Source organism: Pogonomyrmex barbatus, unplaced genomic scaffold, assembly GCF_055798465.1.
Source record: "Pogonomyrmex barbatus isolate J1 unplaced genomic scaffold, ASM5579846v1 scaffold1, whole genome shotgun sequence".
Taxonomy (NCBI): domain Eukaryota; kingdom Metazoa; phylum Arthropoda; class Insecta; order Hymenoptera; family Formicidae; genus Pogonomyrmex; species Pogonomyrmex barbatus.
The window spans coordinates 4,682,171-4,706,341 of NW_028297098.1; the positions used below are offsets into that span (position 1 = coordinate 4,682,171).

At 36.9% G+C, this 24,171-nt stretch overlaps 1 protein-coding gene across 3 annotated transcripts in view; it reads right to left on the bottom strand.

Moving 5' to 3' along the window:
- The window catches only part of LOC105432457 (uncharacterized), a 116,288-nt gene that overhangs the window by 22,695 nt on the left and 69,422 nt on the right, over window positions 1-24,171 (bottom strand). The window contains exon 1 of one of the 3 annotated variants that reach the window (XM_089081345.1): window positions 12,267-12,406. The exons of the other annotated variants lie outside the window; for them this stretch is intronic. The gene's annotated coding sequence lies outside the window, so the exon portion shown is untranslated. Of the gene's footprint in view, window positions 1-12,266; window positions 12,407-24,171 lie in introns of those variants that run through there. 3 annotated transcript variants of the gene reach the window in all.

The window sequence follows — 24,171 nt, forward strand, 5'->3', positions numbered from 1 at the left end:
ACGCTTCAGTCGAATCCTTATGCAATTTTTGCTACGTTGATTACAGCTGAACATGAAACCAGTAGGAATTATAAAAAATTCTGCGGGTGTAATTTATGATAGTGTAATATGCATGTGCTAAAATACATTTTGCAATTAAATTCACTTTCTAATATTGAAAGAAATAGTGGTACGTCCATGGAGATAAATTATATTTTGCATAATAAAATCGTCGTTTTTCGAGGACATTTTTGAATTAAAACAGTACGCACTTTTTGCCGTACCTACTGAAATTACTGGTTAATACTACCTATGGATACGGCAATAAATGTCTTGTATAAAGTAAAATTTCACAAAATGTTCCGCGTGGGAAGAACTTCCGCTAGTTTCACTGTGATATATTTTCGATGCGTATTTACTCTATTTTACGGGTAATAATATTAAAAACGATACGGCTCATTTAAATAATACAAATTGCAGTTGCCTTTTGCATTTAAGTAATTCAGAAGCGATGAGTTACATTTGACATCAATTTTAAAGATGTAGAACGAAATTTTACATTTGATTCATGCTTCCTAATTTTCTAAAATTAAATTTGGAACTAACATTTTCGACTACCAGTTCGAGATAGAACTAAATGTGTCATTATCCATTAATATTAATTTAGCCTGACTAATATACGCGATACTATATTTTATATATACCAACACGGGATTATATGAAAATAGTATGTTTAATCTTATCCCTTTTCATTTTTTACATTTTCTTCAATAAATTTGTTGATATCAGAAAACTCTTTTTGACAAGATCATTTTATGACACGATTATTTTCTCATTTCTACAATCGGGATTATCGCTATCATTGTAACCGTTGAGCGTAACGGGATTTGATTGCCCAGAGAGTAATATTGATACATGATAGCGTATCTATCCTACTGCCAAAGGTGCGATTAATAGATTTTTCGTGATGGACTTTAATCTACGTTATTTCACGACGATTTAGGCGGAACTTTTATTCGTACCACGGAAAGCTTAACGCGATTTTTCGCATCGAGAAATAAAATCCCGCGCGGACGTGCGCTTCGACAAGATGTATTTGCACGAGTGTGTAACTAATTCCCAGATCACATTGTTCTTAGTTTGACATGAGTAATCGACGATGGATTATAATGCAGTTAACTGTACCATAACAGGCTGGGATTAGTAGCGCAATATGAATATAGGGAAATTTCAGAATCCAACTTCGAAGCAACTCCATCAGCGTAACAATTTTCTATGCATATTTTATAATTCATTTTTATCGTCTATTTATTATTAATATTAATTTATCGGCATGACATCTTTATGTTTTGAGGCATTTTAAATATTTTGCGCGATTATAAATTATCTCTTTTATTTCTATATTACACAAAATATTTGAATATTTGAAATTGATTTTAATTCGTAATTAAAATTGTAAAGTATATCGCAAAAATGATATCCGAATATACTGCAATTATAAAAATGTTAATTAAAAATTATTTCATACATAATATAAAGTCCGGACAGATTAAATTGTATGTTATTTACGTGTAACTTTGGCGTTGATTATTATTTAAAATTGAAATCAATTTTTAGTAGTTTATTATAGAATATGATATAACATATACATCGCGATTATCGTAATTGTTGTATAAATCTGTGAATAAATCGGCGTTTATTAGAGAGAAGCGATATTACAATAACCTAATTTTACCTAATTTTACTTTGAAAGTTTAATTGTTACAAGTCGCTGCACTCGCGAATGTAATTAATAAGCTTCCACGCTCGGATGCATTTCTGTCATCCCTTGGGATTTTCTGGTACAAAGAGTGAAATGGTTTGTAATAACTGGCGTGATTAAATTTACGAACTCTGAAAATGGAACGGTGCCGACTCCTTATCTTCCTATTTATCCGCGTGAATTCTGTGGATTTGCATTGGATATTACTGTAGAATTTGTTGTTTTGTTGAAATAAAATTCCACAAACATGCAATTTTCCCGCATTATTGTTGTTTACATTACATTCAAATTGAAGTTATGAAAACTTTAATTGATAAAGTGATTGTAACTTTTTGTATTATTTAAAAGTTTCTTATATTATTATAAAGAAAGTTGGATTGCTTTAGATTTTTTAAATAAATTTTTTTCGCTTATTATACACACGCAAGTTTTCTCAAAACCTTTTACAGAATTTGTTTTACGGGGAATCGTGTTTTAATTTACCATTACAATATTATTAAAGTGCTTAATAACCATGTCACGTGCAGAAATTGTATTTGCGATAGGAATGGAATTTAAAAGGGCACAAATGAAATTAAATCACTTCCTGAAAATTATTACGCGCTTTATGAACTGTAATACAATAAATAATCGATACAATTGTCGCGAAGGGAACATTTTTTGTCGGCCTCGATCCGAGAAACATTGTCGCACGTGTAAGTGATTTAATATGGACGTGCCTGCTTGTCCCAATTAAGGCGTTCATCGGATAAATATGTGTCACGGGTCATCGGTATAAAACCAGGACGATGAGCGAACAGTAGATCGACAAGCCTGTTTAAGAAATATTACAGTATACAGTTGAGTGTCTTGCCAGTTTCCTTTTTCTAACGGTATATGTCAGTTTTTATCTCATAGATGGCGATTCTTCGAAAATGAAACATCAACGCACGTCTTCGACAATCGAGATGTACCAAGTGACGAAGATAATCTTCACGGTTGCTCGATTTTCTTTATCGCTCTATATTAATCTAACATTCCGGCGACTTTGTCTCAAACTGTTCTTGGACGCGTTCCCGGTTCATAGACTCAAAGTACTCTCCGTTGCTACTTCGTTACTGCACGTGCCTTTGTATGATAAAGCACTCATACAAATTACAATTCTGCTTTGAGGAAGACGAATCGCTGGCCTAGAAAAAAATTTCTCATCGCTTGACAGTTTTACAAGTCAGTATTTGTAAGCCTTAAAAAATTGCGATTTTAATTTTGGCATAAAAAATAAAGTATATAAGTGAAACAAACAGGTTGCGAGAAACATTTAACATCGATATTGTTTACAAAACTAGGCACTTTACAAAACTATATTTATTTAAAGTCATATATATATTTTCTCTCACGAAATAACTTTGATATTATTCGATAAAAACTAAAGTTTAGCTTACGTAATGCAAAATTCAATCTACTTTACAGTCAAATACGAATGAAAGTCTTAAAAGTCCTGAAGGGACAACTCGGAATGTTTCCGACGTGTGCAGTAGTAGTTAGGATTGCCATATGTCGCACATACATGTCAGTGGTGATATTAGGAACGGTTAGAGGAAGTCATTTTCGAGCTCGCGTGCATTCCACTCGAAGCGATCACGTTCATCGTCGAGTATTAATTTGACGTTACTCGTGTCGAAAGAGAGAGAAAGAGAGAGAGAGAGAGAGAGAGAGAGAGAGAGAGAGAGAGAGAGGGGGGGGGGAAGACCATGGATTCCGTTATCATTTCTTGATTGAACACACGTCGGCTTCACACCAAGTGATCGGCATGTAAGTTCCAGATGGTTTTCACGCGAGATTACCGCACGTCTGCATGGCGTCTGCACCGTAATTTACGCGGAACGCGTATGCATACGAGGAGAAACACATTGCGTATCCGATCCGATGGAATCGTTTTCAATACCCGTTACACGCACAATGCTCGTCGTTCGCGCGCCAACGTTCTTCTGTTTGCATTGTCAAATTGTTAATTCTGTCATGACATCTTTGTGAGGGAAATAAATGCCGTTTTCGAAGAAGATGTGTTAATTAAATATTTGCATCTTGTGATGTCAGAAGCTGCACCGTAATCTCTCTAACATATTACGTTCCTATATGTATTATAAATTTAAAAAGAAGTAAAGGAAGATTTTGATTTTTATTTTTGTTGATTTTTTTTTATTTGTATTATTTTTATTTGTATTATTATAGAGAAATTACTGCAGAAGAAGAAGATTGCACTGTCTCGTCGAGAAGATTGCACCCGATTATATTATTTTCTCGTGGATTTTTAATTCTTGAAAGTACTATTTTTAATATTTTCAATTCAGTATCTTTTGCATCTATGTTTCTATGCGTCTAGGAACATTATTTATTGAGAAAACTTCCTTGCTTTTAAAGTTACCGAGCCAAGTCAAGCATATAATTTTGAATACATGTTCGTTAAACTACAAACTTTGGATATCTATTAAGTATATATAGAATATTATACATAGTATGTCTGGTTGAAATCAATATCTTTATATAATTAGAAGCTGTATTTTAGTGGTAAAATCTTTAAATGATATTCTAAATTAATAAATCCATTACAAATTTGTCAGAATAATTTAAGATTGTTGATTTAAAAATTTAGAGAAAATAATTCTTAAAATTATTTACCATGGAATCTTAGAAATTGAAGCAGCGATCAATTTGACATAAATAAAATTTTTTTTAACACCATGATATTCAAAAATACCTTCACAATTATACTTTAAAATCAGATTATTGAACTACATTGATATCTATAATTGAACGAGGTGCCAGAAATAGAATAAAATAGGTTAATCGGGGAAAATTGATAAAGCAAAAGAATTCAAGATATTGCACTCGCGAGAAAAACGAGATTAATGAAAATTCATTTACGAACACACACAGAGATATATTTTATCGAAACCCATTCTACATCCGATTGATGAACAGAACAGAGAAAAGAGGAAGAAGATGCCATCGGAGATTGTCGATACAGCTGATGCTACGGTGATGCGGCGATCATGCGAAGATGCTCCCTGGCTTATCTAGTTATATAGCCTCGTCGTTCTCATATCTCAAGGAAGATAGTCCCTCTCTTTCTCTCCTTCATTCTCGCTACTTCTTACATCTCTATGAGATGCCCTGGTTCTTGCATTCCTGAGTCATTGAAATCTGATTGAGATTGCATTCCTGGCGCGTCATGTTATTATCTTACGACCGGCCAGACCGAGTAGAGCAGTGAAGCGACGCGCGACTTTCTCCGCGAAACTTTAAAATCAACGTCCGGACACGGTACAATCTCGGCCGAGTCGTTTGCCGAGAATTTGTCGGAGCGAATCTTCCGTCCACCGGAAATTGCCAATGTGGATTCGTGTGCGTCAGACGCAAAAATGAGCGCGACGAGATGATTGGTGTTCTCGAAAGATGTCTGTCGGTTTGCAGCATCTGTTATTAAAACTGTTAATTCTCCGAATCTCGTCTTCGACGAGACAGACACAAAAAAATACATATATAATTCTCTCTAAATATTCGAAAAATACATAAAGAAGAAGAAGCGAAATAATTCAAATATTATTAATAATTAATATCTAATGAAGCATTTTTTTTAATTAAAATTGTTTTATACGCCTCTTGTTTTGTACTTGTAATTAATTACAACACAATTTTTTAGAAATTTAAAAAATTTTTTGTTATTAATAATCCTTTATAGAGGCTAGAAAAAATATCAGTAATTTCATTAATGTATTAAAGTTTAATATTTTAAATATACTTTTCTTTTTGTAAAATAGCGCGCATACATTTTGGAATATAATCTCGCTATACGTTCGAATATTACATCGCCTAATATGAATAGTAATAGTTTCGTTCGAGCTCCAAATATACAGCAATTAACATTGCACCTCAACAATGGTTTATACGTCATGTCAGTTTATTGATATGTTAATTTGAGCGCTTAATTAATACAATACGAAAGTAATCCCATTAGATCGCTTGTAATCGCGTATACCATGTAGTAGAGTAACGCATCGGGCCGTATCTCGATGAAGCAAACTCGATACTCGTGGCTTGAACGAGAACGCTCGATAAACGAGACCGTGTGTGTATTTCGCCGGCATTAAATCCGCAGGGTAACAAGCGCAATCTCTTGCACTCGCTCTGGTTAACCCGAATTTGATTAACACGGGGGGGGGGGAATGCAAATTGCAGCATACAAGTGATCAACATGGATGCTTATAATTTACTGCGAAACAAGTGGGAATCCACGCGCGGAGGGACTGGAAAAAAGAAGTGACACAGTTATTACATATATGTGATGCATCTCACCGATCTCTTGCTTTCTCTCAATTACAGGCTCTCCGCGCGGTAAATCTGGAGCCGTGGGTTTTTTTTTTTTTCTGTTGTAATCCCCCCGTCGGGATGTTGCCTCTTTTAAAGCTGATATAAAATTCCCATGCTTTAATTTTGTTTTGAAGAAAATTGTTTTCCATTGAATTTGAAATGTACTATTTCGACTGCATCTATTGTTTCTATCAACAAATATTATGATGCATGTATCCTGCATTTTTAATATAACGCGCGTTTATTTAACACAACATGTGTTTATTTTACTGGGTTTGATTCAGCCGGCATGTAAATTGTTTCTGTAACGGAAAAGCACCGACGAAAGCGGTGATCGAATTTAGATATTTTTGGAAATAGTTCATCGTTTATTCATTTATATATTTTTATATCCACATTAAATTTCCAGGGAATCTACAAATAATTAATAAATACATCCGTGCTTGCATTATTGATAAATTATTATTGCAAATGTCCGTAGGCGCTTGCATGATTGTAAAATTCCAGCATTCTAAAATCTAAATTTCAAAAAATGTATGCGCACGTGTATAATTTAATAAAATATTTCTTAGTAATGAAATTCAATATAAAATTTTATTGCCCTGTGGAGGATACATCGCAATATATATTCGTTATATAATGTAACTTTGTAACGAGGACAGAGATACGGGAAATAAGACTAGCAGCTGCCCGAGCGTTTCCAAAAAACTTGTAGATATGGTCGTAAATGCATTATGCAGTCCACTGAAAATGCCCGAAAAAGCTCACCAGTGAAAATGAAGAGCGACGCGAGCCGGACATTAATTCCGTCGTTATGCATTCGGTGCGTCCAACGGACTTTTGAATATTTACGTTCTGGCATACACATTTAACCACGAATGGACGGCGAGTGGATGGCGAACGCGTAAATCACGAGTGAAGTTTCGTAGAGAAACCAAAATTGTGAAGTACTTTTTATCGACCAGCCGAGATATTTAAACTGGAAATTTTAGAGAGAGACGATCGTATTCTAGTGACGGCAATTCAAAGTTTTCCATTAAAGTTCGTATATAATGAAAGTTATATATTTGAAAGTTAAAATAAATAGCATTTACTTGCAATATTGTGTAACGTTTACAAGCCGTTTGAAAATATTTCATGATTTTTATCGTCCTGCAGACACAGACGATTTTATACAGTATTTTGTTTGTCCAAAAAAAAAAACAGAACAAATAGTATACAGATCCTTAGATATATAATAATGTTTTAATTTTGTACAATACTTTTAATTTATCCCTTTGTTTATTTAATTTCAAAACAGCAACATTAAAGGTAATATATAATATAATGATTCGTATGATTTAATATATTTCAGCATATAATTTTGTATAAAATTAGTAAATATAAATAAAGTAAATATGTTTAATAATAATTTTGTAGCTACTCTTTTTATATATCTTTTTTATATAAAACCCGGCGGCATTATCACATTTATAGAATTATATTTATTTATATTTAAAATCGAATTTGTTTATATATGGAAAATAGGAAATAGAGAACTTCGCATACGCGCAAGCAGATTTTTCATCATCCATCATTACGTTTGGCACGCGAGGCGAGTTTGATTCGTTGCCACGTACAATGCTAAGATATATTGATTTCTAAATTTTCCGCGCACGAAGGGCGCGACCGAGACGGCTGCGGAATTTGCGAAAGCAAGGGTGAATATTTTTAAAAACCGCGGCCAGTAAGTTAAGCGCGCTGTACAGAGAGAAACGCACAGATAATATTGATTTTTTTAGTTATGTATAGATACTGGTTGCAATATGTGCTGCCGGGGTCTTTGTTACCGTTAAAGACGCGGCCCCGCCTGTGTACATATAAATATTTTTCAAAGCAAGTTAAAGCCGTAAGTTAGCGCGTCAGGATGGTTTACCTTACTTTCATCCCTTTTACGCTGCTGGTAATCCGAACGCGACGAATAATACACGCGTTTTCTGCGATTGATAACGCCTACTTGTTATTCCCAGTCATCCGAAACGTTTCACCCTCGCATATTCGGGGTGTCACGACCGATATTTTTCCCTCTTTTCCTCTCGAGCTTCGATTTCTTATACATAAATTGTAACATATAAATAATAAATGTTATTATCTTCTGCATTATCTTTCCGAGTTAAATATTGCAACGAAATATTTTTAAAGATTTTATAAACTTTTTTTTGAAAAATTCGCCAGGATCACCGTATTTTTTATTTTACAGTCAACGTCGAAAAATAGAAGGATATCCCAATACATTATCTCAATTTCATTTTTAGATGCAAGATAATACCAAATCTGTCAAATCTCCCCCTGGCTGTACATCTGTATTGAGTTTTGAATTAGGTAAATCTATAGCTACAGGCACGAATCGATCGATTTATTGACAGAGCGTACAATAGAGGAAAGATCCAATTATGGTATTAGGCAAGGAAAACGGACGGCTTACAATCAGATGACGTTTGTATCTCACAAATAAAAAAAGATTTGTATGCTATTTCGACATTTAAGTATCTTTACGCTTCCTTTATTTTTAATTTTAAAAGAGATGTGATTGTCAATCATCCATCAACGAAAGAATCAAATTTATTCCCGAAATACGTAATTATATCGTTAATATAAATCAAAAAGTTTGGATATGCCATAAAATAAAAACATTATTCCTTCGCTTTGACTATACAAAATAATTGTTCATATGGTACGTAAGATAACATTAATACTTTTTTTTATACGAATCTTTTCCAAAAGACCTTGTTTCAATAATAAAAAAATGCAAAATTTAAGTTTCTATCCTTTCTTCAGTTTTAACAGTTTGTAAAAAATAGAAAATGCGAAATGTGAACACATTTTTCATGAAATATGATCGTAATATTTTTACTTAAATTTCACGATATATTGCGCTTTCTTCAGCGATAACAATACGCGACATGCCCAACAATATACTGCCGTACAATGTGTCTATTATACGAGTCCAGTCGGTGCATTTGCTTACTCGCGTATATTTCTTGGACATGTATATATATGCACGATACGCCTAGATGTGACGGTCTTGTTATTTCCGTATTATTCTTGGTCTTAAATATACAATTTTCGGTATCTACATTTCTTCCTTCAAGAATGAATTTTGAAAAAATTATTTTTTAAAAATGCTAAAACTAACCGTCGAAGAAAATTTGCCTCAGCGGTGAATAATTGGAAAAGTCGCGAATATTCTATCATTCATTCCGAGAAATATAAGTTAAGGAGATGAAAGGGATAAATTTCGGAATATATAACAGCGAACGTATTCTTGGCAATGAGATTCCCCCTGCATTAATCTCCTGGAAACGGGAATATTATTTGTTGTCTCGGTAATGCCTCTCTAATGCGCGAAAGCATTACTCTAAGCGCATGAATCGCTCTTCTTAGAGACAGTACATGTATATATCATTTCCCATTTTCAAGGTTTCATAATTTAATGAATTTTAACGAATTTTCAAGCATCATAATTTATTAAGTAAAATTTACTAAAATCTTGAAGTAGATCTATCTTTGAATTTTAGCACTCACTCTATCTATCATACGACAATTCACAATTAATATTTTCTTTACGATAGTGGACAAATAAAATATCAATAGAATTTTTTTTATCGAAATAGTTTGAGAGAGATATTCGAAAACATCATAGTATAAATTTTAAACATATCGATGTATGTGAAAACTAACATATCTCTAAGCCAAGATTTAACGACATCTATATCAAATGTCACGTCGACAGAGCGTGTTTTACACGACATTTAATCTTCCAAAGTATTGCAGGATTATATTCTCCCCTGACATATCGTGACATCGAACAAAATGCGTTTCAGCTGCGTAGTAGCGCAGCTTCGGGAATTCCCTATTCGCTATTTGTTGCACGGAAATATGCAGAAAGTGTGTTACAATTCGCGTGATTGACGATTCTAGACGCCGCACTTACTTTTCATTTTCAACCCTTTACGATTTCTCTCTCTCTCTCTCTCTCTCTCTCTCTCTCTCTTTCTCTCTCTTTCCCACTCGCGTTCGAGACCTGCAAAAATAGGTTGCGAAGCGAGGGGGCACGTTATGTGTCGTGGACGAGGCTTGTGATCGATAGAGTCTAAACTACCTACCATGCAGCCCCATACTAACGCCATTCCGTCACACCATGACCCACACATACGCATCGTATTTAACAACACTCTCGCGTCATGTGCATAATGCGACATACATAAATATACAAGAGGTGACAGGGGGATATCGGCGTAACCAGCGAGAAAGCGTAACTCGTGTTTGCCGACACGAACTCGCAAAACGATACGCTTGTCGATACCTTCGGTACGTGGCTTTTTCTTTTTTTTTTTTTGCAAGAAATGCAAATAGAGAGTATTTCGCATTTCCTTGTCGCGTTTCTTCGGTTCAGATTTTTGTATTAATTCAAAAAACGGAAATACCACAAATTTTCCCTACATTTTCTCTGAGAAAAATTAACTAGATGAATATAACGTCGCGTGTTCGCGATGAAAGATTACTCGAATAAATCAGCTGAAGATTATATCGAATGCTTTGTTAAATTTTCCTTTTGTTTCCTTAAACGAGGAAACATGAGTACACCATTATTTCGCGTAGTAGCTCGTTTTACGAGGGAGAACGCGAAAAGTTGGTAAAGAAATTTAAACAGATAACGGGAGATGTTCCTCCGCGTGTATTTCTTCATTTCATGTAGATGATGAATAAGTGATGTATGTGATAATCTTACTGAAATGCAAAACGCAAATGCGACGAGAGCGCATCTCTCGTGCAGTTTCGTTGCGATGTGTGGTGAAACGTCGAATTTCATCCTTCTGACGTCTTAATCCCGCGAGATGTCTCTTCTCTCTCTCCCTCTCTCTCTCTCTCTCTCTCTCTCTCTCTCTCTTTCTCTCTTTCATGTTTTTGCGAGGCAAGACCACGTTCCATCAAAATGTTGGCTTTTCAATTGTGAATTTCCACGTATGGCGTACCGTTGAGTCGCTTATCTTGGTGCAATTTGACATCTTCGGTGGTTTAATTGCTCGTAATATAACGTGCATTTGCCTAACAATTCTAATAGTTCTGGCGAACTCCTTTCGTCCCCTTTTGTAACACAATGAGTTTATTTCCCTAGTATTGCATTCTAAACTCACATATACGGCACATACGTGTGCGGGCTGTCTCCCGAAGAGAGAGTACGTACCTCTCTGCGAGAAATTCCCTTCATATACTCAATATTTACCTATTCAGTACGATGTAGATAACCCAGTTCGAAGATAATCACATATAAAGCGAAAGCCAACGAACTGCGGAGAACGCGTATAATGTCGATCGTCTCGCGATGACGCGTAGATTTCTCGTAAATACGATGGCAGTCGCACATAAAGACGACTCATTAAGTATATTGTCATGTTTAATTTCTCTTGTTGCTACCGTTTGCATGCATTTGTTTCTCGAGAATCATTTTTTTCTTAAAATCGTTTTTATTTAATCGTTTCATTATATGAACGCACTCTAAAGAAATTAAAAATAATAATTTTTAATAACTGCATAATACCTTCTTTTGTATATTAATTATGGGAATATGAATTATAATATAAAAATCTGTTTCATTCTCAAGAAAATATTTATATTTTATTATTATTATTAATATTTCTTTCTTTCCTGCAGCAATACGCACGTAATCTGCTTGTTCGATATTTACTTCTTACTACAGGTTTTATGAAAACTCGTTTATGTTGCTCTATTTATATGTAATGACATTTCAGAGATTATGTCATGGTGAACCAGCGATCTCGCAGAGATATAATCCTTATCCCGCGGCATTCGTATGCGAGTTCAGGTTTTCCGTTTCCGGACAAGTTCATCCTTATGACGCTAAATCCGCGTCGGCTAAACGAACGAACGGCTAAACGTCATCTGTTCATATCAATCTGACATGAGAAGAATCATTCAAAGCGAATCGCGAAATTGACCGATCGGGAACAAACATGTCGATCGCGGCCGGGCAACAGTTTTCATTTTCGCCGCGGGCGAATTCGCGCTCGCTTCATTCATACCGCGCATATTTCCAGCACTACCTCTCTCCGGGAGCATGCGTAATTACGAGGCCACCTCGTGCATTCAGCGTTCACCTGGCCTGGCTACCTACCTGCTGTTGACGGCATTATAAGCCAGTATTGGCAACCTCGTTTTGAATCAAGGCGCCGGTTCGGTCGGCGAGCAGGACCAATCGAGAACGTTTGCGGTCGGTGAATGACTGCGTCGAACGGTGCGCTTGTCAAAGCGCACACCCGATATATAAACGCCGGCCGAGTTATATATATATATATATATATATATATATATATATGTATACGCGTGCGTGCGTGTATGCGCGCGTGTATGTGTTACACGCGCACACCAGCGCGCGACGGCGCGTGCATGTGCACGTGCGCCTAGGGGATGGTTACGAGGGATACCGTCCGACCGCGTCCATCCCGCTATAGGCTACAGGCAGGGTGTGACAGATTTCACGGGACGACGAGCTAACGAAAAACTAGTCGGCTGTGAGGTGGTGAGAGGGCAGAGACTACATCCACCTTCCCCGGAGTCGCCATCTCTCTCCTCCCTCTCCTCCCTCAACACCCTCTCCCCTCCCCCAGAACACTCCTCGCTGACAGCCGTGCCCGGTCGCTTTTATCCGACATTCCAACCATCGCTGGCTGCCATGAGCCAGACGCTCGAAGTATCCGGCCGGAGAAATATCGCTCGGCACTATCAGGCTTGCAACTATTGCCTTGGTCGTGGTCGAGATCTTCGAGTGAGTTATTATCGGATCACAGTGCGAGCACGCTTTCATGGGACTACGCCAGCCCTCCTCATTTTTTAATGTATGAGCATTAATTTTGAACTGTGAGGAATGCCGATAGACGCGATATTCTACATCGATATATATATATATATATATATATATAGGGACACGCCAGCAATATTTTTATTATTTTAACTACTCTGAGATTTCCCTGAACAAATGTTATCATGAATAAAATCGTACTTGCAGAGAGCAGAAAGATGAAAATCTGGGATGTCGGGAGACGCGAGAGAGAAACCAGCGCGATATTTATTTATTATCGCGCGATCATTCGGACGAAAGGCGGCGCGTGACGTTTGCGATCCTGTTATCTATATGATAATAAGGATAATAAGGTGACAAATTGGAGATGCCAGAAATTCGACGAAGCTTTGTTAACTCCGCCCGGAGGAAAGCGACGGGAGAGTCCTCGTTAAAATTCTCCGTTTCTTCATCCCTTTCTTGATTCCCTCTCTCGTTGGAGGTCTCTCGCGAGCTCGTCCTAATGAGAGTCCTCGTTGCACGTTGTAGGAAAAGGTGTCGACATGTTCTGGACACGTCGTAAGCTCGACTCGGCGCTCTCGTTCGCCAGTAGTAAAGTAGCCTTTACGACCCGCCTGGTCCGATAATTAGAGAAACGTCTACGCCTCTCATCCGTTTTCTCCCGGTGCTCGCGCGCCGTTTATTTTATTTTGCCAAGTGTATTTGTTACAAGAGTCACGGCTGCTTACTCTGCTACAAGTTAAGATCGCTTAAAGTGGCTTTCAACGGTACACAAGCGCAGGCAGGTGTCCCGACGCTTTCCATACGTTTTAACGTTATTCAATATTCAATATGATGATGCGCGATTTCGCACAGAGAATTCTATAGGTATCGGAGAGAGGCGCATACAATGCTCTTTTTATGAGTGAATTGAATAGGAGAAACCGAGTTAAAATATTCATATGTCACTTTATGTTATACTTAATAGAGTTAACGTGCAATCTCTCGTAATTCTTTTATGTGGCATACAAAGATACAGAAGAAACACACACACACACACACACACACACACACACACACACACACACACATCTGTTCTCTATGGAAAAAATATTTTTTTACAAGGGAAAATGGATAGGTTTTTTGTTTAGCGCAGCTTTATCAAAAATACGCCAATATGCTTTCACGCTTTTTCATTTTTGTTCTTTTAAGAGATCGGTATTGTGGTATCATGGCATTATCATTGCAGCATCTAGCTGAGCTGCGTTTACTGCAAGCAGGAATTTCGGTATGGCGGTTTGTCGTACAGGTGACAGCCGTTCGATCAACGTTCTGGGTCTCTAACACAGGTAGAGCCCTTTGTACACGCAATAAGTCTATCGGGTGTCGTACAGGATGTCGTAGCGGTCTCCTGCGATTCAGATTCCGTGTGTCAATATGTAACTACGTGAAATGAAGCGCCGCTTGATTTATTAATCGATACGTTATACCTGTCCTAGAAATCTTGCGCCGCGGCAAACACGATACAGATGATTGAGTCCTGGGAAGTTCAGGATTTATAATTGAAAGAGAAATATACACATATGTATATCATGTATATCATGTGTAAAGAGATATACACGCATCGCGCAGGGAAATATTTTCTATCTCACAAATACCGTTAATAAAATGAAACCTATAAAGGATAATCATTAATATTATTTAAAAAATTTTCTTCTTTTCGTTTTTACATCTGTGCGATTAAAAAAAATGTTTAAATTATTATATAACAATTTGTTTTTATGATTTTATAAAATGTTGTAACAATTTTGTAAAATTTTTTTCTATTTTTTTATAAACTCTGCAGACTTGCAGCGAGATCGATCATCGATATTCACATCGAGGAACACCTGTGCTCTTTATTTGTCGGAGGGAAAAGTTCGCGGACATAATCTACATTCATTCATTTCTCTCCTCATTCATTTCGTTGGTTTCCACGCGACGCGTTGTTATCAGTCGGGAGGTAGCTCGCGACTTTCGTCGAGCGTATTATTATCACTCCTGGCCGCGCGCGCGCGCTCCGAAAAACTAAAAAAAATCGGCGGGGATCGTCGTAATTCCACCGGGTGAGATTAGAGAATTGCTGCGCCCGGGAGATCTTGCAGGAGGAGGAGGAAGAGGAGGAGGGTAGGCCGCCCCGAACGAGGCGAAGTTTGTACGAGTAGGCGGCGGCGTCCGCATCCCGTTCTTCTTCTTATCAACCATTCTCAAGCTCGTGTCCTCGACTGCATCTGGCATCCCCGTGCTTTTTCCTCCACTTCCGCTTAGCTCGTGGCATAACTTTCGTAATTTCAGGAACGCGTCTCTGCCTCTCCACCGTGATCTCCTTGTCACAAATAGGGATCAGTCGTCTAACACGAGGCGCGGGCAGTTTCGAAAGTTGGCCGCTGTTAATTTAAACTTCGAGAACTAGTTCCCAAGTATAATTTGCGAAAATCAAGAATATTATAAAAATTAATAAACTGTATAACATTTAACTGAGGAACTGGGAAAAAAGGTCTGTCCGTTTCTATAACCTGAATTAGTTTCACACCGAGAAAATCATGTGTTGACTCTGGAATTACACGCTCGCCCACTTGAAGAATATTTTCATAGCCGTAACATTTTTACAGCTGTCTGCTACGCATCTTCAGTTTATGTGAAAGGATTTTACGATATCCTCGGCAGTTTACATTCAAATAAATTATTAGAAATTTTATAGCATTACTCTTCAGACGGATTATATGTTAATAAAATATGACACCATCTTAGGAATAAAATATCTTCGAATAGTGACCGTAAAGCGGAAAATACCGATCTGTATGATAAAAGCATTAGAATTTAATTGGAGAAAGCGCGTGGAACGATGGCAAAATTAAAGTGCCATCGTCTGCCGCATATTAGGTTGTCGTCTCATTAAATTACGTATTTCATTAAATTGTACCGGGTTCTTTTTAATCCCGTAGATGTATACTTTTTTAATAGTCAACTGAAAAGTGCATTTCCCTATGACGAGTTTTGGTTGCATTTTACGACGACTGTCCGTCGGTGGAGACCGGTGGTATTATCTTCTTGCACGCTTGCATTTCTGTGAATTTTTGAAAAAGTACTCTAACATAATTAGTTGTAGGATTAACCAAATTGGAGATTGTGCGGGTTGTGCTTACTTAGCGCGCGGCGTAGCTCGGAAAGCATAAATTTTATATTTAACATCTGCTTACGTTATTACCATATCATATAGGATATTTACTTTAAATAAAAACGAGCGTTCTTAATAATATAAAATGTATTATGCGAAACATGATGCAATTATTATTAATATAAGAATTAAATTATTTCGTGTTTGATTATAATAACATTGGTTGAAATTATTTATTTATTATTTAACGCCACATTTTATATTTTTACTGCTCGTCGGCGATTAAATTTAGCATAGAATTCTATCGGGCGTCAAAACCGCGAATATTATAAACTGATCATTAACTGATCATTAACCCGAGCTTACCGCTTCGAAGAACAGGATCAATTTTTTCTCGTCGTCGTGTAATACGTGTAATATAGTTTACGCGACGCTATTAAAAAAGTTATTCCACGTACGGCAACGCTGAATACGCGTCTGATCCCTCAATGTCCGGTGAAATCATATCATACTGAAATTTGGCCGCTTCGCCGACGCTTCTGATTAGCGCTTTGATTAGTGATTCGATTACACGTTGATTGCATCGTCGACGTCGCTGTCATGCGGCAGACTGCGAACGCAAACTGAAAAAAGTATATTATATGTGGACCGTTGATGTTTAATGTCTTTTGCATCGTTATTTCCTTATCTACTTATTTAAGCGGATGCAGTCCGAATGATGTCGTTTCGTTTTTCTCATTTCGCTAAACAGAGCGTTTATTCACGGATCGTAACAGATATCTAGTTAACCGTTAAGTAAAGCAAGCTCCGGCAATTTAAAAGTTTTTCCGGCAACGGGTGCCGCATTACTTGGGAACTTGTGTTAAAACTATTGTCACGAAACGCATCCCTTCTAAGAAAAGTCCGAAAGTCGCCCTAACGACATGACCGTACGGATCAGGCGAACATTTTTCTTCCCGCCCCGTTTATCCGGTTACGTCGATTTTTCACAAGAGACGAGGAGCCAAAAGACATCAATCGGAAGACGAATGGGAGTTGCTTGAGATCGTAAAAGCTTTGAGATAGTACACACGTGTACAACATCTATACAAAGTAATTTATGGTTATAAAGTATACTTTCTGGTTATGGTTATAAAGTATACTTTCTGCGAAAAGTGTTACAACGTGAAAGTCATTAGAGAAGGAAACAGATTCTTTGTTGTGCGGGTTATAATTGCAATATCATTACAAATTGCGGTGGAATTATATAATTGTTTGGTGCTTCTTTGCACTTCGACGTGAAAGTACTAAATGATTGTAATAAGCTTTTCAGCTTGCAAATTAGTTATTAGCTACAAACAGCAAAGAGGATTTTGAAATAAGCTCCGGAATAAAGGAAGAGCTTAACAATTTCAACGAAAAGCTGCACGGTCTTATATGTAATTCACAGTACGCATGTCGTGTAACGTATTGAAGATTTTTATGTTGAAATCTTTCATTCTCGATTATCATAATCGATTATCAAATATTTTAGTCAAAGTCTTGAAACATTATTTATTATATCAAAATTATCATTTATTTATTACATGATTTTTAATATCACATTATAAAATATTATACTATCTAAAACAATTAAATAAATAAAATAAATATATATATATATATATATTTAGGATTTGCTTGTCCGTAATTTTTGATTAAACAAATAGAACGCATTCTAATTTTATAAATATAATATTACGATAATAAAAAAGACAATCATTAAAAAATGACTTTATACAAACTATCAATGTAATCGAGCCCTAGTGTCTTGTCAGTAATACGAATCTTTTTCTCCGATCTTTTATCGATAGTTTTATTCAATTTTTTGCGCAGTGTGTCTGAAAGACACTCAGCTGTAGAAGATTGAGAGAAGAGGCGCTGCAAAAAGAACCGTAATGGCTGGGTGGATAAAATCGGATCTCCAACTAGATGACCTAAGAGCCAGCTCTAGGGTTCACGGATTCTCGGATTGTCTCGGATTGTCATCTCGGAGACAACAATAGTTTGCACTGGCCGATCCTTCTGCTTTACGATTATGGACAAACGCTGGTAAACGCATCGATAAAATTGTCCCGTAGGACACCCTCGCGCTCGCTCGTTAACGTCTGGTATAGTGACAGGGATAACGGTGATGATGCTGATGCCACTGCTGTTACTGCCATCGAGCTAACTCCGTGTCAGCCCCCGTACAGCATTCGCGACTCGACAAATACGATTAACCGCCCACCCTGGTGCTCAAGCCAGGCTGAATCCAGTACCTGTGCCTGTGGATACACAAACTTGCCCCAGATATCGGGGTTCAACCTCTCGGCTTTCTCTCCCTCTCTCCCTCTCACCTCTCTGTCTATCTCTTTCTTGCCATGCGCCGCTGGGCCTCATCCCCGCCGGATAGCCCCTCCCGTCGTTGCAACCCTTCCGCATCGAACCTTTCGAAGCTCCGACGGCAATCCCTCGAGTGTAGGCGATATATAGGTTATCTTCCTCGCTCTTTCCCGTACTCGATCTCCCATTCCTTCTCTCTTCGCCGCTCCTTAAATCTGGTTTGCTCGATCGTCAATTATCCGCGAAAAGGCAAATTTGCTTATGTTACAGCCTTGCCCACCCGATTATACTCGCTGTTGCACATTAATTTCCCAGTGTAATCCCAGCACGATCCGATGTCTGATCGAGGCGGCTAAGAAACGCGTTATGATGGAAATATAAACCGGATCGGGAAATCTGACACGCGTATTTGCGTGAATAATTAAAGATTTGAATGTATAATCCACTATTTTTCATACCGAATCATATATTTTATTTATTTCTGGGTTACGTCATCCTTATCAGTTTATTATTTGGCATCTATCTTTGGCTTATATCTATTCTCTGAAACTTACGATCGACCTGGGATTATAACTTTATAATGCGTTTTGTGATTTACATTTAGTAATTGCTTCGGTACTTTAACAAACACGATTAACCAAACACCGCCGCTCTTAGCTCCAAGTGATTAGCGCGATTGTCAAATACGCATGACAAGCTAATTTACTCGTGTTAATCCATCCATTGCTCGATACACCGAGCACCGTCGCGTTCAACTTTGATGAAATCGCGTATTATCCCGTGCGAAACTGCTGTATGGTCGTTCGTTCGCGTGGCTATGCATACGTGAGAAAGTAATTCCGCGCGAGCATGGGAAAATATATGAATATAGGCTTATATCGATTTTGAATCTCTCTCTCTCTTTTTTTAGTTCATCCATCACGCCACTTATCGTTCCGTAATTATTCTGTCAGTCAATCATCGCACTCCTGCTCCATTACGTGTTTCGTGTTTTCTTTTCGCCGCGTACGTCTATCATCGAAACATTTTTGATAAAAGCTCTGATTCCTCTACACGAAAGTAATGTAATAGCTAGATTAGTTAACGAAAACGTTTTACTCCGTCATATTGTGCGAAACTGTTCACTTCACTTATTTCCTAAATCGCCAAAATGTGAAAATTGTCGATCGTTTATTGTTTTGTACAAAAATAAAGTTTGTTATTTAACTTGGTACATGTCAAACATAAATTTTATACATTCTGTCACTGAATTTCAATAAAAAAATAACACTTTCTTTCTGACATATATGTTAATTATTATTATGTACAATAATGATAATTATATATTATGCCAATAAACTATTATATTAATTAATTATTTCTCTTAAAATTCAACAAACGCTTTGGACTATTGCCTATCTATTCAAAATTATAACAATATGATCATACAATATCATATAACAATTCGATATAATTAATATAATTATCATACTTGATTTGACTGTGATTGAAAAGTTAACAAAAAGTTGTTAACAAAAAGTTTGTTGTGCTTGTGTTGTGCTTTAACCTTCTCTTAGGAAGTTTAATTCTAAAGCTGAGAAAGTTAATTCGATTCATTAATCGATTAGAGCGGCAATCTTCTCAAGTTCGTGGGGAAAGAAGTGGAAGTTTACGTTATCGTTGTTGCTCTGCATTCTTTTTGCCTCGATCGTCCCTGGGGCTTTATCTCGCGATGTAATAAGAAGCCATTTCTGCGGTTACCTCGATTCTCGGTGATTAAAGGCGGAATTCGCCGAGAGGGCGACTCATAGAACGGGGCAGGATTCAGATCCGCGAGTTTCCCCGCTCGTAAGCAGATTACGCGTCCGAAAGCGAGGGCTCTCGTTGACCGCTTAATGCGTAATGCGGTGCAGCGGACCGAGGACGTAATACCGTAATACGCGGGATGGCATCCGACAAGCGGCGTTTTAATTTACTATCGATTGATACGGCGATGCCGCGGATCGTAGGAGATCATATATGCGGTCCGGCGATCCCAACGATCTCGCTCGGCACACATCATTCACGGGTGTATCCCGCATACTTGCTTTGGGCAACAACGTTGCTAATTACGTCCGACTTCGCCAACTACGCTGCCGTTGGGCAACGAGATTATTATCGGACCGAGATTATTACCGCTGGTACACTTTTTCAAATGTAGCTGACTATAATCGGCGTGTCTCGTTAAAAAGCGAAATATCAGTTGGGAATATACGTAATTGATGTATCTTCGTGTCACTTCACGAGAAATCCTTAAATTTTCGCGGACGAAGCCAATATTTAGATAATTCTTGCTTAAGGATAAAAAGGTAAAAGAAAAAAAAAACAATATCGGAAAATAATAATTTAATCGAATTATTGTAAAAATAACTATAGTTATGTGTAAAAGTAAACAGTTTGTCTGGCTGATGATGCGTTGAAAACTTTTTAACTCGGGCAAACGATGAAGACGCTCATTTCTCTAAAAATAACGTTATTCGGTTTGCCGATTAATCTATTTGGGGTGAATATCGGATGAAGAGAGAAAGAGCCGACAAACGACGTTTTAATTTCATATCGATTAGAAACCCCATGGTAGATTACAGGCGATATCACGTGGGCCAATAGTTTCATCGACACGACAGATATAGTAGGGCTTAGCTTTATACGAGGTAAACGGGTGACAAAGCATGTTTCTCGAACGATGAGTACCGTGTAACAGGGTAATTAAGGTCGCAGGTGCATTAAACGGAGAAACACGATGCAGCTTTTTCGAGCCTATGTTCACGGCGCGTTTATTGATGTATTGTCAAGGTAAAAGATCGGGATAACTTTGAAGACTCAATTCACGCTAGATTCGTTTAATAACCGTGCGCTAGAAAAGAAATATTATAAAAAGGAATAACCGCGTTCGGTCGAGGTGCGATTAAAATGTTATTTTTTTTTTCCCCCAATAATTCTAAAATCGCGAAATGTGGTGTCAAACGTATAATTGTCGATCGACTTGTCCTAAAATGGAAATCCTCCCTCTTTATGCAAAATATATGACAGGCAATCCTTTCTAAATACAATGGTTGCTGCACACTCGGCGTGGTATATTTTTAGAGTGAGTGATATATGAGATCATTCATTAGTTACAATTACGTTATCAAGGAACTTTCCGACGGATGAAAATTGATCCAATTTACGAGTCGCGTTACATTACATCACCGATATTCAATTATCCGAGTCGCAGAAATGAACAATATGCGATTCCATCAATTATTTCCGTACGAAGTAAAAAAAAAGAATGATCCAAGAAGAAATAATATCAAAAATTCAAAAAAGAAAATACATTTCCAATGTGTTTATTTATATTCTGATGGAAAACATCATCGATTCGTATTTAAAATTCATTAGCTTATCAAATTTGAGTGCCGATTATATAACTTAATTATAGTTATTATAGTTATTATAGTATTATTAGCTCTCGAATATTCTCATCGGCTCTTGTTCAGCAGAATTTACAAATTCTATGTTTATATCACGATAGTTAAAGATCTATGAATAATTATTCTAAATCCGCAAATAAGTGTTTTAGACTACAAAACATATTATTTAAGAAAAGTAATAAAATAAAAAAAGTATCGGTGATTTTTTTGACATTCAATATATCGAGACAATCTAGATTTTCAGACTTTTTCCTTAAAATGAAAAATGTCTCCAATCTTTCAGGGAAAATGATTTGTCGTGCGAAGAAATCGAATAATGTCATCCATGAAACGATGACAAACAATGCAAGCAGATGCTGAACCGAACCGTTCTATTAATCTCGCGTTAATAATCAGGAATTCAGCGGAGAAGGAAAACGCGGCTTTTCACGTCGGCAAGAACAGAACGATCTAACATAGGAAATGACGTCATTATTTCATTATCGTTCCGTACTGAGCCGCTGTCGGAATTGCGGAATTTTGTGAAATTTCACGTTCTCGCCTGAAAATTTGCCATTATTCACGGCGGATAACTTCTCATTAATTTCTATTTCGTCTCCAGAAACTATCGCTTAGCAGTTCCGACAAATAATTTTGGACTGCGTTGCGAAAATTCATTTAAGCCTTATTTAAATTACTTATAGACAATCTTATAAGTGTAATAATATTATAAAAAATTTTAATGATTACAGATATTTGATACGATTGTAAACGCAATATTTTTCATGATAAAACAGCGCAATCCTTTTATTTTTGTCCATTTTTCAGATTAATTATTTATTATCGCTTAAGAAGCTAATAATTGTGTGAATGTTTAATTCTTTGTTATATAGCCATATTTATTTTTCAAAATAACATGATTTTAAATTCTCTTTTAAGAAAAATATTTTCTATCGTGTTCTTGAATGTAAACGAAAAGGAAGAAGTTAAACACTACGCTGATTCTATCTATATGCTTAAGAATAGCATAATATTAAAAGTTACACAGAATATGTAACATTTATTTGTCAAATCCGAGTCAAGAATTGCTACATCCTTCTCGATCGATGTCAAGTCTGTGCACGAAGTTAACTTTACCGTTCATCTTTATTCGCCTGGAGGCAGCGCTCTTGAAGAGCCAAACGAAACACCTTGCGCTTACATAGACGAAGAAATAGGAAGCGGATTTCTCGACAGTGTGTATTAGGGGTCCCTTTGGGACAATATTTCCCCGCGGCTTTTACATTCAGTCACCACCTCTCAATCCTTTGGCGCACCGCATTCACCTCGTGGCTTTTCGAAGTTTCACAAGAGAGCACGACGGATGCTTTTTACCGGCCATTTGTGTGTCGTGAAACAATAAAGAGCATTCGTTTGTAAACTGGAAACTCCGTTCCTAAGGAGGAGCTGTTTCTGTAAATCCCGGATGTCGCCATAGCATTCTCATATATCGTGTGCACTTCATAACGAAAGAAGACGCGGTGAAGCGTAATCAAATATTCTGTGTAGACGATCGACGGGCTATCTACATCAAACGCGTAACGCGATTCCGGTTCGCCAAGATATTTACGAGTTGCTTTTCCTTTCAACGCTGCATTTATTACATTCGCAGATGTAGTATCTCAAGAGAAAGCACCTTAATCCCGTCATAAGTGGATATTAAGTTATTCGATTTTATGGAAGCTATAAACATTTGCGAAATCACCTTGTTCCGAATAATTACTTTTATCACATTACAGTTATATATTTAAAAGGGAACATGATCTACTTACTACAGTCTCAATACTACAATTTTATTAGTCTCAATTACAAATTCAAATTTGTATTAATAATAAAAATTCGAATTTTTGAAACGTTGAAATACATTAGCTATTATATTATTTAAAAAATATATCGTTATTACGTCTACTCCGATTTGTTAAAATTGAATTATGCATATAAAAAGACATATAAATTGGATTAGACATATAAAATTATAAAGCGTATAAAGCGATCACGTATATCGGATGTGTAAGTAGATAAATCTCGCGTATGGTCAGCCATATGCGCACGTGTTTTCCCTCTTTCCCTTTTTCTTTCTCTCGGCCGGATACGTGCTCGCTCAAATTCAACTGTATTTACATTAACAACTGGCTTACTTCGCAGTGTGGAATGTCTGTTTTGTTGGTTTATCGCGTATATGTATGTCATCGCACGTTCGACGAAAGATTCGATAAGAGATATTTTATACCTAGAATAAGCAGTTCGTAATTCTTATATATCCTCATGGTAGTGTACAGCATCATGAACGCTCGAG